At 35.7% G+C, this 20,794-nt stretch overlaps 1 pseudogene; it reads right to left on the reverse strand.

Annotated features, from left to right (window-relative positions):
• The window catches only part of LOC145585084 (laccase-10-like), a 159,348-nt pseudogene that overhangs the window by 114,497 nt on the left and 24,057 nt on the right, over positions 1–20,794 (reverse strand).

Here is a 20,794-nt window from a genome sequence, read left to right on the forward strand (position 1 = left end):
CAACTGAATGAGTTGCGTGCGCCACCTGCGAGCAGTTTTTTTTATGTTTGTGTTTTATCATTTTTTTTCGATATATTTTTTTTTATGTTACCCTTCAAATGCGACTTAAAATTACGAAGGGACAACTTCACAATTGGGAACCTAAACCAAACTATTAAAAAAGCTATCCTAAACACGTCACACATAGTCATATAATCACATAAGCATACCATAAGCAAAGATTCACACAATGCCTTTCTAAGGTCGCAAGCTTGGGTGTCCAAAGGTACCATATCTTAAGGAACGATGCACCAATCAATCACTCAATGTATTGACTCATGACATAGCCCTCCCAACATTTTGTTGGCGATATGGGTGGGATGATTGTTATTGATTTCGGGATAGAAGACTAGTGTTGGCAACCCCTAGTCAATGAGCTAATCCCCAAGGGTTATAGTGTGCTATGATTATGCATGATGCTATGTTGCTTGTTTGGCTTTTACTTTTATGAAAAAGGAAGATATTATGCATTCAAGTCTCGCTCTCTAACTAGAGATTATCCAAGTTAATTCCCGTTACAACCCATAGGCAACCTAGTGTTGGAAACCTTGGACCATAACTAAAAATTAATCTTGTAACCTCTAAGTCCCTAGTGGAGTCGCCACTGTAAGGAGGGTGTGCCCATCGTAGGGGATCCATCTCCTTAAATTCCCATGGCCCTTTAAAATCCTAGGACTTTACACTTGTTAGGGTGTATTATAATTTGAATTCCTGACTGTTTGGGGGACCTTGAATTAGAATTGATCTTATCATCACGCTTTTTTATAAGAAACAAGTAGGAGTCGCCAATGAGTTTTAGGATAACTCATAAACCTCGTTCATGCCTTTCTCCCAAGCAGAGTTTAAGGGATATTTAGCACAAATCGTAAGTTTACCCATGCCCAAATTGGTCTACATAAACCAGAAATGAGTTTGGGAGCGAGGGTACCAAGATAACGTTCCCTTTAAGGGGGAATCGCTATCCTAGCCCTAGTACGGCCTCTACTAGCTCTTCCTTTTTCACAATTTCATCACCAAACAATACATGCAACGTGACACCTAAAAACTAAGTTAGTTGATTTTATTTACACGCGTCAATCATGTAGGAATTACATTGTAAAAGGCGTTATCTTTATTTAATTGATATTTGTAAAAAGAACAAAAATAAACAAGATTCGCCTTAACTTAAGTGATCAACCAACAATAAATTTATTCAATTCTATTCTTTTTTTTAACACAAGATACTATGTGGAATTAATTAATTAAAAGTTCGTTTAAAGTGATCAAACAACACTAATTAATTAATTAAGTAAACGTTATTTAAACAAGAAATTTAAGGTGATTGATCTAAGTGCTCGGGAATTTACCACTTTTCCTTGCTAGATCTTCGTTTAGAATACTTATGGACTCCTTCTTATTCGGGAACCTCCACCGTAGTAACAAGTATTAAGGGGGTGAGTGTTTAGGACAAGAGGGTTTGATAGTACACAAGTTCACAAAGTTTCTACCAGAGTTTTAGGTTAATTTCTGTCTTTTAAAGCCTCATATTAGGCCTCTATTTATAAGGAATGGATACGTTTAGGGTTTTGAGCATTCTGTCGCAGCAGGTGTCGCGTGCATCTGAATAAGTTGCGCGCGACATCCCAGCGCAAGTGATTTAGAAGCGCTGCTTTAGGCAGCGTAACTTAACGTCTTGCGCGCGGCATTATGTAAGATTCGATTTTATATTTTTATGAAATTATGAATCTTTTGCAGCCGCATCACTAGCAGTAGCACTGGATGTCACACGCAACTGATTAAGTTGCGCGCATCAGACCAGCGCGACTCATTGAGATGCGCGCGGATTTCTCTGCGACAACATTTATTTTTAACCTAGGCGCCTCTAAATCCATCATAATTAGGTTTTAACCTCGGGCTTAAGTCTAATTATGATCGGGCTTAGTTATTTTGGACCTTAATTCATTTTGTTTTGGGTTAGGCTAGTCATTTTGCATTATCGTGATTTAATCAGTTGTCCATAAGCATTCTTCACGTTGATCCAACACAAAGATAGTTTTATTTATCGTCATAGCACTTCCTGTCGGGACAGGAGGCCAAAAGTAGGTGTCTACAGATAGTTACAAGGATCGATCCAATCAATAAAAAGCTTATTGCACTAGATGGGCGAGTGTTTGGATTTTCCAAGAACTAGGTTCAATGGATCTTAGGAATTCCTCATGGATCCAAGCCAGTGCCTTCAGTTAAAAATATGACTACTGATGTGCGTGAGAAGTTCCAAAATTTGTTAATGAAATACGGAAGATCATGGTTGAGTTAAGTGAACACAGACTTTGTGCGTATGTACAGCTCTGTTGGTATTCCTTTAACCGGGGAAATGATGGATAGGCTAGAAGGACATTTTGATCAGGATGAAGAAGAAGAATTCAAGTCTTTATTCCTAATTATAACATTGCATTTGGTGCTGTGTCCAACCCAGTGTCCCCGTTTAGCGGTTGACTTGTTACCTGCACTTACTTGTGCGATGGATTGTACTCAATATGATTGGTGTGAACTGGTGTCGAATAAACTCATGGATAGTGTATCCAACTTTGATAGGATTTTTTACGCGAATGGATATGCTAGTGGATGTGGTGGATGTATGATGTTTGCAGTTGTAAGTATTGTTTTTTTTTTTGTTGCGTATGGTTTGTTGTAATTTTTGGCCCGAATAAAATAACATTTTATCCCTTTTGAAGGATTTTTTACCAAGACCGACTAAATCGGGATCCGGTCGATTGGAATACACTTCCCCGGATCAAGATATGGACAATGAAACACATAGGGATGGCAGCCGAAGACGATCGCTTGCGCTCCGGCGATTATGGGAAGTTGGGGGTAATATGATTTTATGGTTTAAAGTTTCTCATGCCAATGATCATCTAACCAATTTATCAACTATTAACTATTTTCAATATGCTGGTCTGTAGTTACTAGACGTTGCTTATGGAAAGAAACACCCCGGAGAGCCCAGGGACACAAGTCCTTACACTTCATTGCTTCACACTGTAAGTAATGAAACTAAGCGCAAGTAGTGATCAATATCAACGATCTGTTTTGAAGCAAATAATAATAAATGTAATTGATTTTGGCTGATTAAAACTTTTTGATGTTCCCATGCCTATGATAATGATTGCGCTAATTTGTTGATAGTACGTCTTAAACTTTGTGGTGCCACATAAGGGTAGGCGGAGAAGGGTCGCTGTAGGTTGTGTCAAGAGGCGATAGGAGGCTTGTTCAGTTACGTTGTCAACTTTGCATTCTAGAATGTTTTAATTGTACCCTTTCTTTTTATTGTACCCTTTTACGTTTTAATTATACATTGCATACTAGTACGTTTTTACTTGTTTGTAATTTGAGGGAAGCATGTTTGCATTGATAGGGAAGCCCATTAACAATAATTTGATTTTAATTGTTTTTTCATTGGACACTTAATTGTACTGTTAATTATAGATGTACAATGTGTAAACTTAATTATCAACTGTGATTGTATCAATAGTATTTTTTTTTGTTGTTTTCGTTATGATTAAAGTGATTCTACCAGAAGTACATGACAATAACAAATTAACAATTCAAAAAATCGTGTATACATTAATCGTGGTGAATTTGAACCGAACGTTTGGGCCAGTGGCTATGAATGTGAGCCCATGTTGTAAGTGATATATTGGCCAAGATCAAACCTTAAGTAAACTGGCCCATATATGTTGGGTCCAACTGACTAAACTCATAGAGTAATTTATATATGTTGGGCCCATTGGCACTAATAGAAACAAGGCTCAACACTAGATCTTAGAAGAACATAATCCATAATTTAGAGCAAACATGAACAACATAAGTACATAATACATAATTCATAGCAAACTTGGACATATTTAATTAACAAGGTATGTAATCGACCATTGACATCCGTTTTTTAGGACTTGGTTTACTTCGAACTTAAACTTGCTTAATAGACTTATGACCGCGTAACCCCCCACACAATCCTTTTCAGACATGCCCACCATATAGAACCAATGAAATTAATGACATATAAATCTAGCCATCTGAATTGTTACTCGAGTCTCACTTAGTAAAATGTTGTCAGGTGCATGGACATCTATGAGATGCTTGATGATTACAAAAAATGATTTTCTGGCCATGTCGCGAAAATTCCAAGCTACAATATGACATTTATTATCGTGATGACCTTTATTTTCCACATTTATAGTGCTCTTAATGGATCTACCATCCAAATTAGTTGCACTCACACTAGTGCTTGTGAAATGCTATGCTACCTATCTTAAGGTGCACGGGAATAGTAATTAGTTATAAGTCGTCTGAATCACTACTTATATGTAGTGTTTACCTTCTAGTAAGTAGCACGACTCACGTACACGGGGTAGAAGGGATGGCGGGTCCATAATGAATTGTAAAGCCTCTGGTATAATATGCTCGAAACCATTACCCTTTTGCCACCTCTCACTGATAGGATATGCCTTATTACACATTTTAGAGCCGCTGGTAACAGTGCTAGGTCCGATAAATCGGGTACATGGGCAGGGTACGCTAATCCATTGTTTCCTATATATATTAGGTCTCCCGAGGAACCCTTACCGCTACAAACTCTTTTTGCAGTAGTTTTTGCGTCAACATCACTAAAAGGGACAGTTCCATGTTTCCTAATCACATGTGACTTGATTTCAGCAATAATTCCTCTTCCCTAGAACCTTTGGCATCCTAACTGTTTAGGTGGTTTATTATGTATTGTTATTGTGTTTGTGACTTGGATTTTCAAGGGGATAGGTTTTCTAATATCACATAGGAATATTTCAGGATCAGCTAACATGGAAATTTGGTTCATACGTTTTTTAACTTTGATATTGTGTAGGGGAACATCTAAGTATTTCCTTTTCACGCTTATAAGGAGGGTGTGTGGATTACACGTGAAGAAAAGGATATAGAACTCTCGACTGCATATCTCCTTATAAATACTAGAGAAAATGGCGGGTTATCAAATATTTCCCGCGAGATTTGATTTTTTTTTTTTTTAGATATAAACTACAACTCTCTTATAATATCAAAGACAAGGGAACATATTATTACACATTTTTCATTAATTGGTTGGGAGTATGGAGACATGTCATGGATAGTTAATAACCTTGGTCAATTATTGATTTGAGTCAATGGCCAAACACGGATGGCCATTAGCTTTAGTTATAAAATATTAAGACTTGATTGGACAGATACAACATGAAATTACACATTTAATTTCCAAATACTAATACTTGCAAATTTGCAATACATGAAAGTGCAATAGCTGATATGTTGTTTTTATTTATTTATTTATTTTTATTTTATTTATTTATTTTTTTTTTAAAAAGCCAATAGCTGAAATGTTATTTTATTTACTATGACTTTATGTACCTCCCAGGTAACGTTTTTTATTTATTTAGAATTAGGGCATTATTGTTGTCATAGATTCATCCTATATACATAAACCATGAACTTTTGTGAACCTTGTTTTTGCTTTTGTTCTTGGGAACCGCTATTAATTAAGGATCCTTGTGTCTGTGGTAGATGTTGTTTTCAGACTTTTCGCCTTCTGATTCTGTTGTTGGAATCTTGAGAAAGGAAGTTTGGGAGACAGGGCGTGCATATGTGGAAAAGATGTACGTTGTTGCAAACCGTTTAGACCATTGTTATGGTATGTGGAGATTAAGGTATCCGTTGTATGCTTTGGCCTTTATAGCTTGGTACTTACCTAAAGTTAGTGAGATTATTCCTATTAGGGAGTAACATTAGATAACAAAGCACATAACACAACCGCACAAACCATTCCTTGGAAACTCTTTCTTTCCACTGTTATTCTTGTTTTAACCAATATATTTCTGTTTTTAGCATCAATATCCCCAAAACTCCAATAAATATGGCACAAACCACATCAACACCTAATTGTGGGCTTGTGTTTTTGTACTTTAATCCTCCCAATGGCCAAGTCCTAGAAATCGATTTCACCCAATACAAATACTTCTTTAAGAATAATCCCTCTGTAACTTCTCTTACCGTGTTGTCTCGTGATTCCATCGCCGCAATTATGTTGAACCCAGTCACTTTTACTATAGCTCAACTTAACAACCTCCTCATGCGTAGGTTGGATGGCACGCGTCCAATTCGCCCTGCTCATATCCCCAACATTCATGAGATGTATCCTTCCGTATTGACTTCCAAGTGTTTATTAGGTGGTGTCTTGGCTCATTTCCAATGGACTCTTTTAGACCATCCCTTCTGCTTTCTCCAAACCAATTACTTGATCCTAAACTCGATTTAGATTTTAATTCATCCATTCTTCAACTCCACAAAAGACCCGTGCGCTTATGCATGGGTACATTAACAGATGGTTTTCAGCTTATGAAAGTTGCTTCATTTCCTCATATACTACACTTGTGGGTTGGCTATGATTCAAAGACCAAATTTGTGTCGGGCTACCATAGGGTTGAGTTCAGCCTTTTCCAAGGTGATGCTGTAGAACAACTAATTACTCCAGTGATACCAATTCCAACGACCGCAACTATTGTTTGTTGGAATGTTCGTGGCCTAGTAAGGCCATCATTTATTGAGTATTTACATGAGCTTCACTCTCTTCACAAACCGGCTACAGTCATCTTGTTGGAGGCTCGACAAATAATTGAGAACAGCAACACCATTTTGTCTGATGTGCCTGGCGACTATAAGTGTCTTTGCATCCCTCCGGACGATGTTTGCGGTGGAGTGGTTGTTATGTGGAAGGCTGATGTTATTTTCATTTAGCAAAGGAGCGACTCCTTTTATGGCAAAGTGGAAACATTTTTTACGGTAAACACATTTTTCTTACTCATCATATTATTGTTTAATTATTACCTCTTTTTCCAACATTTATATTAATAATAATGTACTAATTCTTTATTTAATATAGGATGTACCATCAACCACGCGTCGAATTGTCTTAACACTTGAATCTATCATTGGAGCATCTCTCATGTCTGGTCTTTTTCAAGATGAATTATTATGTGTTGTTTCCCGCCACTTTTTTTAAGTATTACCTCTTGTTATTACTCTAACATTTGCCTTTGGAATGGTTTTATTTGTTTCACTGTCAAGCTAGCTTGTACTAGTAGTATGTTTTAATATGATATTATTTTTATTGTGTAATATTGAAGCCTTTGGTATATAATGCTATGAAGTATTATTTTCGAATCAAAATCGTAGAGTAATTAAACAAAAACAATAACAATGCAACCATATTCGCAGATCTACACTGATTGACAATATCGTTGCCACTTCTTAATGAACAAATACATCCAAAGAAAAAGACACATTTATTTTCCTTAGTTAAGATTATATAGATCCATCCACCCATGCATACAAAGAAGAGGTATATACTCCAGCACAAACCCCATACCACTATACCAGGCACAATACATTTTACAACACAAACACATTTGGAACAAAAAATGCCCAACTAGTAATAATAATAACTGAAAGAAGGCTAATTCTACCAGCTAAAGCACTGTTCCTCTCATTCAAATTTAAATTTTGGTCAATCATACGCTTTAGCTGCTCCCTAACCTCATTGATCTCCTTTGAAAGAGCCATGTTCTTCAATTTAAGTTTTTTTAACTTTTTCATGTGTCTTCTCCAATAATACCGTCATATCTCCATCTTGGTTTTCTTCAGCCCATTCAAAGATTCTACAGTCTCTTGTGTTATCTTGGTTACAAAGTCACTACATAGGAATTAGTTGATAATTTTATACAAAAAAAAATCATATAACAAATAATGACATTAGCACTACCTGCCAGTATGGACATCCAAAGAACCTTTTCCTTTCATTAACACCTCTTTTGACGATTGAAATTCTAGCTGGAATACCAGGGCCACACAGTACTTGCCTTACCAATGAAACGGAAGAAGCAGAAGAAGAACTCATAATGTTGAACTTAGTTGATTTTTTTTGTGATGAGTGTAAATTCAAAATCAAAACACACAAAGTTGTCAATGTTCACTCTCGAGTATTCGACGTATAAGTATTATAAGGTGTATAGCCTCCTTTAAGAAGCTCATTATTAATTACACAAATAGTATAAAGATTCAGCATTTTTTCGCTAAAAATGTTTTTAAAATAAAAATAAAAACAGTTGTCATACTATTGTTAAATTTTGTTCAACACCAGAAAATCAAACTTCGACCGCGACCTATTGAATTCGACCTTCCACAGATTAATTAATCCCCTGATGTCAATCCAGATACATGTGTGTATGGCCATGTGCGAAGAAAATAATAGTTATTGTAAGGTTCATGGTTGGTTTAGGGTTTAGGGTTAATTGTTTGTTTAGGGTTACACACAAAATGATTGTATAAACCTTATGATTAGGGACTGCTTTATTATGTTAGTATTAGACCATGTAATCTAAAGCATTGTATTCACACCATTATTTGTTTCAACTCGTTCAAGTAATTTACCATTTTTTTAAGGGAAGTAATTTACTCGTATTATTTAGGATAAGCCTTTATAAACTATGCTATTGAAATGATTTATAAAACCACATACTACGTACAAATTAAAATATAAATTTTACACTAATATATTAAGTGGGATTTTGCAAGATTCGTATTGATCTGATATGAACTACGTTCATTTTTTATATTATTCTGCATTAATTTGTTCTACACCAGTAACCCTTTATCAAAGCTCATTAATTAATTACATTAACATTGTGAGGTTCAAGTGTTTTTTTTATAAAAAAAAAGAAATTAAAAGTTGTTATATCGTGGTAAGTTTTGTTCAACAAAATAAAATCAAACATTGACTTTGATAAGTTGAATTCATTCTTCAAGAGATGAACTAATTGACTGTGCATGTCAATTCAGACACATGTTTGTAGTGCGACGTGCAAATGATAATATTAGTGTCATGTGGGTTTAGAGTTTGAGGTTTAGACCATCTCGATCCAATGGTGAGACTCAATTGTTAGTATTCAAAAACAAAATGAGTTTTTTTTTCTATTTTTTCCTCTAATGGTGATAAAATATGTCCATACCCATTTTCAATTTGTATAAATGTTACTTTCAATTTATGGCCCACCAAATCAATTATATATATATATATATATATATATATATATATATATATATATATATATATATATATATATATATATATATATATAAACAATTATAAGATTACAAAATAAAATAAAGAGAAAATTGTGAAAAAAAGGCGTTTAAGTGGTCGACTTTTTGAAAAAGGACATTTTAAGTGAAAACTTGTGAAAAAGGACCTGTTAAGTTGCATTTTGTTCGTATAGGGTACTTGGGTGAGCTTGCCTGATGGTCAGCGTTGACTATCACGTGTTATTCACGTGATTTATTTAAAAAAAAATATTTCCCAAAATTTCCCTACTTTCCGGACCTAACCAATGAAAGGGTAAGGTCGGGAAAGGAGGGAAATTTTGGGAAATTTTTTTTAAAGAAATAAGTCAAGTGACTAACACGTGATAGTCAACGCCGGAGCTCAAAGTTGAGTATCTAAACTTAGCTACTTTTTTTTTATTGACTACGATTTATTAGATTCCAACTTATTGGTATACATTGCAATAAATAATCTCTCTCTCCTAAAAATATTGTCTAACCATTGTAAAGGGTCTTAGAGTATAAGGTTAAGGGTTTAGTGATTTGGGCTTAGGGTTTACGGTTTAGGGTAGGGTGAGCATGGGACGGGTACCCGTACCGTTAGTACTAACAGTTTAGGTAACACGATAACCATTATCACAAAAAATGATATCCATTAACCGAACCAATAAGTTTCGATAACATGTTAACCAATATCACAGAAAGTGATATCCAAAATCAATACCTTGATTTTGAATCGATTAAATCAGTTATCCAATAACGATAATTAAACTTACTAACGTAGTTAATAAGATATCATATTAGCTAATTAACAACAATATCACATAATCTTGACCACCTTATTAATAATATTACTAATCATTGATATTATATAATGATTATGATGTAAAGTAAGGGTTTGGCTTTAGGGAGAATAGATTTAAGTATGGAAAAAAACAAAAAATTGCTTTTAGGATTGGATTAGGTACCCCATATTTTTAAAATGATATCTGATAACCATGTATGATAACAAATTATCGGATTGGATACCTGAACCGTTATGGTTATCGGATCGGGTACCTTAATTTGAGGACCAGTTACGATTGGGATTTCGGGTTTTAGGTTTTACGGGTGATTTTGCTCAGCCCCGGTAAGGTTACTAATTGAGTTGAGTAACTCTCTAGAACCTCACAAGCTACTCAAACTCGACTAAGTTCAACGCTCGATCAACACTTGCCTTGAATTCTTCTCAAGTTTAGAAGTTAACAAGCACGACTTGGACAAGTTGAGCAAACTTGTAATTGACTCGCTCGATAAACACCCCTATCTTAGGGTTTAGACACAAATTGATAAGTACATCTATAAATATATAACGTAGGGTATGTTCTCCTTAGTTTAAACTTCCTTTTACACTTTTTTAATTTCAAGCTGGATATATCGTAGAGCATGTTCTCTTTAGTTTAATTTTAGTTATTGTAGTACAGTGCAGTTCGGTGCATTTCCAATCCCTTCAATTCTTTAAGCTTCAGTTCCTAATTTCATTCCCTCAAAAACAATTAAGTTCGGTTCTACTCAGTTTAGTTAAGTCCAGTTCAGCTACAACCAATTCACTTCACCTTAGTTCTGTAAATCAGAACAGGTCATTATTAATTTTGGTTAGTTACAAATTTGGATCTACTCAGGAAGGTTAAAAAAACGAACATATAGGGTTATTTATCTAATCAAAATATATCTCAATCAACAATAACCATGTAAAGCACTTATATTAACTTAATGCCACAGGTCACTTTATCAGAGCTAAATTGACTATTTGATTTAAAAATTTTAATTGTTGTATTAACCTTATGGTTAGGGACTAATTTAGTATGCTATTCTATTACCATGTTATTCCAAAGCCATTGCTTAGGGACTGATGTTTTACAACTCGTTCAAGTAATTTATTATTTAGGTAAAGCCTTTATAAAAAATTCTACGAGTATTGAAACTGTTAGAATTGTTTATAACAGTATATATAATACCATTCTAAGGGCCTATTCAGTGAAGTTCAGCTCTAATCAGTTCAGTTCATTTCACTTCATTTCAGTTCAATTCCTAATTTTATTCTATAATAAAATATTAATGTAAAATCTATTGAGTTCAGTTTATTTAAGTGCAACTCCCATCACTTTATTTCAGTTCAGTTCAGTTCATTTCAGCTACAATCAAATAAATTCAATTCCTAATTTTTTTAAAAAGGAAACATCACTAGAACTTGCGTGTAGGGGTAGCTTTTTTACCGTGTTCCCCCTCAACCAACTACTCAGTACTGTATTAAGGAAGAGTAACATTTCTTTTACATCTAGTCCCCAATATAGAAGGTCGTTTAGACTTCCATACTTGGGGATTTTTATTCCTTACTTGGGGATGTATTGTGACTAAGCAGACAATATGGCTAATTGATGACATGTATTGAATTACTATTCCACTTATTTACGCTCCGTGCCATTAGATTGACATATTATGTTGATTGAATAGATCAACTGGGAAGCCCTTACAAATAATTGTATAAGCTGGCAAGCTAGCACGCTTAGGTACACTTCGGTTATTATGTTGAGTAAAATAAAATGAAAACTTTGATATATAAATGAAAAGAAAGAATTATAAGCCCAAAATAATACAAACAATCTTGCCTTCAAAATTTAAATGAATATAAATGAAGCTTTTAAACAAATGCTTGTTTGTGTTGTTATGTTCAACAACGAGGCATGTCTGGTAGTGGAGGCAACATACGCGATTCCGGTGTTTTACCATTCTTGACGATGAACGCCATCTCCATTCCCCATGAAGCGTGTCGATCCAAGTGACAATGCATGAACCAAACACCTACATTGTTGATATACGAGTATAAAAGATTAAATTAGTACATATAAATGAATTAGAAGTTTAATGATTGCGTGATTGAAGACGTACCTGGATTATCGGCTCTAAATCTAATTGCACTCCATCCGTTATAAGGAACTGCAATTGTGTTCTGGTAAGGTGGATCAACAAGGTTATAGTTCAAAGGATCCTTTTCCTTGTTAAAGTTGCCTAAACCCGACCCAACAACGTAAAAATTATAACCATGAAGGTGCATAGGATGATCAGCTCCTCCAAGTATATTCGTCCCTTGGAACACAAGCTCCACTGTAGAATTATATTTCAATACCTTCACCTTTGTACCACGCTTTGATCTTCGGAACTCTGATGGAAGGTTAGCTGCCGTGTAATTGAATTTCAAGGGTGGATTATTTGGAAAATTGGTTTGGAATTGACCATTAACCATATGATAATATGCTTCAAGTAAGTTGATGGTTGAACTTTCAAAAGTTACATTATTAACAGTAGCTGCAAGACGGGTATTTCCTGGTCCTTCACATGTGTTTCATATCTCACACGGGAAAGTATTGATGGATAACGTATAAAACAACTCCGTGGTAATTTCTAAGGGGACATTGACAGGATGATCCTTACTCGCTAAACTCCTGAGGGAGTTTGTAAAATTTACAGATGCATCCGTATCATTGTAGACCGGTAAATTTGGCAATGGAGAAGTTGTATTGTTTGTATCGTATTTTCCGTTATAGTGGATGATGCCGGTTGTTATGTTTCTCGGAAATGGTACATTTGGTGTGCGTTCATAACCCTTTGCAGCCATATAGTATTCGTTCGGGTTTTGATTGGCCTCAAGGAGTACGTCTATGGTTTGACCAGGAGATATAGTGACATAATCGCTTGTAAATGGCTTTGTATAGCTACCATCGGATCCAACGACTGTCAGATTATGGTTAGCTACTCCGAAGAACATGATGTTTTGCATCACTGAATTTATTATCCGAAGTAGATAAGTTTTCCCTTGATCAACCCTTAGATTGAACATATCTGTGTGTATACATACACCAATTTGAACAACAATTTTGATTATTTGTACCATTAATCAATATAAGAAGATAATCAAAAGTTTTATGAGATCCACCAGATGTTTTTAATGCAATGAAAAACACTCCCTCGCTCCTTTCTCTTTTAGTTGACATGATTCTTTTGTCACATTTTCAATGACTAAATATCTAATCATCATTAAATTGAAATTAATGATCAATTTAATTAGAAATTTTTGACAATTAATGATCAATTATTAAAAGCATGATTCTAGGAAGATCCTACGACTATGTCTTATGTTTAATCATAGTTGTAAATTACAAAAGCTAATCAAAATAGAGTTTAATTTGAGAACTTTGTTGCAAAACTCATACATATTAATTATAAAAGAACGGATGAAGTATGAAAGAACGACTACTTAAATATAAACCCTTGGAAAAAAAATTCAATTCTTTTTATCACCATAGTATGCCTAATTGCATTGAGCATCGACATGATCACAAAATCTAGAATGATCGATAAAATAAATTTACCTCGTTTAGAGCAGGGATATAAATCACCAGGATGACCGTTGATTAAGTAAGCATCGAAAATATTTGGATCTCCTCCTTTTTGAAGAAATGAATAGTACAGTGTTTGTATATCCATCTTCCACCATTCACCTACAAATTTATACATTAATATTTTAGGTTTGATTAATGCTATATTCACTTCACCTTAAAATAATAACATTCAGTGAAAATAATTTCAATTCAGGTAAAATAATTTTAGTTCATCAAAAATAATTTCACATCAGTAAAAATAAGTTCAATTCAATAAAAATAATTCCAGTTCGGTAAAAATCAGTAACTATAAAAAAATATAACAGAGAATCAGTAAAAATAATTTCAGCTCAACAAAAATAATTTCAGTTCAATAAAATTAATTTCAACTAAGTAAATATAATTTAAGTAGAGCAAAAATAATTTTAGTTAATTTCAGTCTAGCAAAAATAAGGTGAAATGAACATAGCCTAACTCTAACTTTTTTTCAAGGTATAATTATTCCTAATTAAATAATTAAAAAAAAATACTCCATCCGTGTTTTAATAAGTGTTACAGTTTATTTTTTTCACTATTTACATAATAGTTTTGACTTCATTAATTTACTAGTATATTAAAAACAAATGTTATTGTATAATACATTGTTGGATTTGTTATAATGTATACTTTTGACAAGGGAATAAACGCGTCGTCAATAAGATAACACAATGGTAATGGAAGCCGTTCCCCGGCAACAGCGCCAATTTGACAAGGGAATAAACGCGTCGTCAATTGTCTATCCCTAGATCAAATACAATTTATACAACCTAAACAAACCTAATACGAGTATAAGGCAAGCATAGGGGTCGAACCACAGAGAACGGATAAACACCACCAAATGTTATCGACACTTAAGCTAGTCCGGAGTAGGAGATAAATAAACTAAAGTCTAAATATGCTAAGACAAGAAATAAAACATTAAGGGAAATGGTTTAGGTAAAGCATTCACTTGAACATACACAAAGGCATAGAAATTGAATTATTTATGAACTAAACATGCTCAAATATCGAAATAAAGGATCCAATCTAGCCGCCTTCCGGGGTCAATTGGCTTCTCCTAACATAGCCTCTATGCTTCCACATTAGAACCATATACTAGGAGGTACTATTAAATAACAATCGATAATAATGAACCTTAGCTAAGTCAACTTCTGTTCCTTGTTAGCAAAGATTCACCTTTAATCAACCAATAATGTGCACTTGCAAGAAGATTGAAGAATATCAAGCATATAAAGACTTTAATCACAAATAAATCAATTCTAACCTAGAACATGCTCAAGATCCAACTACACCACAACCATCCCCTCAATGGGGAAATTACTCACTAATCATGATAATAACAAGATTAATCAACAAATAATCAAGAATCAACATGATTAACAAGCAATACCAACAACAAAAACAATAGTCAAGAGAAAGCAAATAAAAAAGAGGAGAGAGAGTTAGAGATTCTCATTGATTGAAGATGAAAGTCTACAAACAAGATGATCAATCTTCTTCTTCAAAATCCAAGCTCAACAATGGAGAAACCCTCACTTTCTCTCTCTAAACTACTCTAATCCTAAGCTAAACCTAGAGAGAGAATCTCTCCTAAAACAAGGGAAAAAGATCTAAAGAAATGAAGTTCTCCCCCGTACAAAACAAGCCCCGCAATATATAAAGAATCGCGCAAAAACGCTGAACAGGACCCGCTGTGCGCCCGCGCAAGGATCTGTGCGCCCGCGCAAGGATCTGTGCGCCCGCGCATTTGTGGGTTGCGCGGCTTGTGCTTGGGTATGCGCGCCCGTGCTGCTGGATGCGCTCCCGCGCACCGTATCTGCGCGCCCGCGCGGTGTAGGTGTGCGCCCGCGCATATGTTGCGCACAGGCCGCGCAAAACTTTCTGCCTCGATTCTGCAATTTCGCAAATTTTGCGCGGGTTCTCACAGGGCTGCGCGCCCGCACATTATTCGCACCCTTGCACCTTGCTTTCTTCGATTCTTCTCTCATGCTTCCTTGGCTTCTTCTTTGCAATCCAAGACTTCAAATACCTAAGCACAAACACCAAGGGAAGCAATAAGGTATAGGGAACGGTGCAAACACGTAATGAAGGCAAGCATTCAACAATATACGCGATTTCATGAAAAATACATCGAGACATGTATGCATGCATTATTTGAACAAAACAACTGCAGAACACCCTAAGACAAGCTAAAACAAGGCATAAACACTATCCTAGGAGTGACATAAAATGTCACTCATCAAATTCCCCCAAGCTAAACCTTTGCTCGTCCTCGAGCAAAGCTAGAGCAAAAGAGAACAAGACGAAATTATTGGAAGCAAAAGAAACAAAATAGAAACAAGGAGAAAGAATGTACACTAACTCACTAACGTATGAATCACGGTTGTTTTTAGCTACAACAAGCCCTTAAAACCCCAAAGTCGCCTATGAGGACGAGTGAGGTCTCGTGAGGGTTTCCTAAGAGCTTAACCCACAACTCTTGACAAAAACCAAGGCAAGGCAACAAAAGGAAAAGAAAAAGAAACATGAAAAGAAAGAGCAAAACATAAGTTCATATATGGACAAGAGATAGGGACAAGTACTAGTGAATGCAAACCTTTCTAAATAGACAAATGTATGCACGTTCCAAGATGTCAATGGTTGATTGAAACATAACACATGCTAAGCATAGAGAACTACTTAGGACTCAATCCTCCCTAGCCCCAACCAATCGGGCCACGTTCTCTCCACTAGCTTCAAATCAACCCTTAAGCTAGCTTCTCAAGATTCCACGAAGGAACCGGAAAAAGATAAAGAAATGAAAAACTTTGAGAAGGTAATCCCGACGTCTCAACTATGCATACTCTTTCCATAGGTTTGAAGTCTATATCCCTCCACCGTTCTTTTGACCTAACCCACTAGAGTCTAAGGGTCTTTTTATTGGTTGTAACGTAAGGCTAAGGGTTAAGGTGGGGTAAAAATTTTAAATTTGGTGATAATTCCTAAGTGAAGCAAAAAGTGCGGCCGACACTCAAAAATAACTCAAGAATTCACTAAATATCAAGCAAAATTACCACTAATGCCATTCCCCCAAGCTTATTCAACACAAACACACAATATTTCCCCCAAGCTTGAACAAAGCATTGTCCTCAATGCTTAAACTAAGGAAGAAAACGAAACCATATAAAATATTTTTGTTGTTTTTGTTTTTTTTTTTCTTTTTATTTTTCAATTTTTTTTTATAACTTTATTCATTGTCCTTGCCTTTTTTAATTTTGGACGGCTTTTTCTTGAAACTTCACTTGATTTTCATAAATTTGCATATTTCTTTGCTCAACTCTAACCAAATCTCAAAATGCTTCTTGTTTATGATCAACAACTCAAAACTCAAACCTCACATGCCAATGCTTCACTAACTATAAGGGTTGGTTAACATAGGCCACTAGGTTTGTAATGCGGTTTAAACAAGAGCGGGAAACATAAGGCTCAAATTGGTTAGCAAGTAGGTTTATGCAAAATAGAAAATCAAATTTGTAACAAAACAAAAAGAAGATAAAGAAAAATGAGAAAGAAGTGCCCTTTTCCTCCCCTAGAGTGCTTCGATCACGATCTTGGGAGCTATAAGTCAAAACAAGGATCAAGACATGCATAGCTAAGGATCCAAATGCGCCACACAACAAAGTGATGAAGGGTAGAACAATGTTACCTCACACGGGATTATAACTAAGCAAATACCAACTAAGGGTGCCAAATCCACTATAGAGAGCAACACCATCTTACCACATACCACGTGAACTAGGGCTTCATGGATTCCTAAAAGTTCTTAACCCGGCTACCTTAGCATGTAATATCCCAGAGTCAACCAATGACACTCTCAAACCGTGCACACATTAACCACTTAGGAAGAAAGGCATTGAAGAGTAAACAAATCCAAAAGATATAATGTCCAATTAAGAACAAACAAAACACAATTTTGCTAAACTTGCCTTGAAGTAAACAAAAATATTTTTGGATTTTCCAAAAGCATGAAAAACATGGAAATGCATATACTCAAGTGCATGACATATATGAATCAACATCCCACCAAACATGATAGAATACCCTCCCCCAAGCTTGAATGAAACCAAGCTCTCAAATCATAAACGATAAAACCAAGGAGGGGAAAACAAGGAAAAATTAATCCAACATTACCAACACATGATCTTCAAGTCACAATAAGTAAGAGAGAGAGGGAAAAGAAGGATATTACCGGATATGGGATAAATGCAAAATCACATAAAAAAAACCCGAAATAACCTCATATGGGCCACAATCTCTACAAATAAGGCTTGAATTCCACATGATAGGTAAGTTGAGGCACATTTCCTTGATTCTTGATCATCACCAATGCGCAAGAGTATATCAAGTTGTGTACCTAGCAAGGAACACAAACACGTCCTTGAGAGAAAATCTAATCTAAAAACAAAAGAAAATGAAAGCAATAAAACACGGGTTACTTCCCGCAAAGGCTTGTTTAACGTCCAAGCAAGACCAATCTAGTAAATAACCCGACAAAGAACGCAAAAGCTTGTCATATGCACCGGCAAACATATCAAGAAATAGAGCATACGCGATGCTCATATGACAAGCAAACATAAAGTACAAGGAGACTTTATGTTTGAGAGAAGGGAGAAAAGAAAAAGTAAAAGAATCAAAAGAAAAATCAATAGAATAAGAAGAAAAAGAAAGATAGGGAGGCAAACTATCCTCACAAAAATCTTTTTGGTTGGCATTATAACTCTTTTCCTCATCAACAATAAAAGAGTTGGGGGCTTCGGAAGCATGGATAGGAAGAGGATTCCTAAGCGGTTCTTTGAGAAAAGAAGGGAGGAACATAGGATAGTAGGGGATATAGTTAAACCTTTTGGAGAAAGGTGTATGAGAAAGGGGAAAAGGGGTAGCTATTCCCTCACCACAAGGTCTCACATCACTAATGAGGGCATGGAAATCAATCATGGAATCCTCAAATGAAGAACCCTCACAATCTACATCTCCCTCAAGCTCAAAAACTCCAAATGATTCAACCTCAACCTCCTCTTCATCATCTTGAACAACATCTCCCATACATTTCTCAAGTCCTACCATCTCAAATCCAAGAGTGAATGGGGGCAAATTCCTCTCAAACTCATCTCTTTCTAATGAAGCATTATCAATGAACTCACTCAAGAGGTTATGGGCTTTCGTTTGGAATGCAAGAAATATTTGGGCCATAATCTTAAATGAGTCCAAATCATCATGGATAGACGAGTCAAAATCTTGCTCATTGGAATCATCTAGGGAACTATGGGACACACCTTTAGAATTCATGCAAAAATCGGATGCAATATGAGAAAGAACATGCACTTCATCATCATTAGAATGTACCTCATTACATTGAGCTATAGAGGGAGGGGAGTTGAAATCATGCATTACATGGTCACTATGGGGAGCATCAAGCACATCATGGGAATTCATATTAGACAAATCATGACAATTAGCATCAACATTAAAAGCATGAGAATCCCGAACATAAGTCTCATGATTGGCCCTCTCCCAATCATAATTATCCCTAGCTAACCATGAATAGAAATCCCAAGCTTCATCCGAAGACATAATTTCAAGATCACCATTTAACATATTATCAACCACGCCTCTAAAATGCTCATTTAATCCCAAATTAATGATTTCACAATAATCACCCTTGGTAAAATCCTTAACACCATCCAAGAAATCCTCAAGTCTATTAAAATACACCCAAAACGGTTCATTATCAAATTGAGGAATAGAAATACAAGCCATTTTTTTTTTCAAATTAAGCAACACAAATAAAATCCAACAAATAGAAAGATAAATATACACAATGGACTAGTCTCAATAAGATAACACAATGGTAATGGAAGTCGTTCCCCGGCAACGGCGCCAATTTGACAAGGGAATAAACGCGTCGTCAATTGTCTATCCCTAGATCAAATACAATTTATACAACCTAAACAAACCTAATACGAGTATAAGGCAAGCATAGGGGTCGAACCACAGAGAACGGATAAACACCACCAAATGTTATCGACACTTAAGCTAGTCCGGAGTAGGAGATAAATAAACTAAAGTCTAAATATGCTAAGACAAGAAATAAAACATTAAGGGAAATGGTTTAGGTAAGCATTCACTTGAACATACACAAAGGCATAGAAATTGAATTAATTATGAACTAAACATGCTCAAATATCGAAATAAAGGATCCAATCTAGCCGCCTTCCGGGGTCAATTGGCTTCTCCTAACATAGCCTCTATGCTTCCACATTAGAACCATATACTAGGAGGTACTATTAAATAATAATCGATAATAATGAACCTTAGTTAAGTCAACTTCCGTTCCTTGTTAGCAAAGATTCACCTTTAATCAACCAACAATGTGCACTTGCAAGAAGATTGAAGAATATCAAGCATATAAAGACTTTAATCACAAATAAATCAATTCTAACCTAGAACATGCTCAAGATCCAACTACACCACAACCATCCCCTCAATGGGGAAATTACTAACTAATCATGATAATAACAATATTAATCAACAAATAATCAAGAATCAACATGATTAACAAGCAATACCAACAACAAAAACAATAGTCAAGAGAAAGCAAATAAAAAAGAGGAGAGAGAGTTAGAGATTCTCATTGATTGAAGATGAAAGTCTACAAACAGAATGATCAATCTTCTTCTTCAAAATCCAAGCTCAACAATGGTGAAACCCTCACTTTCTCTCTCTAAACTACTCTAATCCTAAGCTAAACCTAGAGAGAGAATCTCTCCTAAAACAAGGGAAAAAGATCTAAAGAAATGAAGTTCTCCCCCGTACAAAACAAGCCCCGCAATATATAAAGAATCGCGCAAAAACGCTGAACAGGACCCGCTGTGCGCCCGCGCAAGGATCTGTGCGCCTGCGCATTTGTGGGTTGCGCGGCTTGTGCTTGGGTGTGCGCGCCCGTGCTGCTGGATGCGCTCCCGCGCACCATATCTGCGCGCCCGCGCGGTGTAGGTGTGCGCCCGCGCACATGTCGCGCACAGGCCGCGCAAAACTTTCTGCCTCGATTCTGCAATTTCGCCAATTTTGCGCGGGTTCTCACAGGGCACCCGCACATT

This window comes from Chenopodium album, chromosome 16 (genome assembly GCF_948465745.1).
Source record: "Chenopodium album chromosome 16, dcCheAlbu1.1, whole genome shotgun sequence".
Lineage (NCBI taxonomy): Eukaryota > Viridiplantae > Streptophyta > Magnoliopsida > Caryophyllales > Amaranthaceae > Chenopodium > Chenopodium album.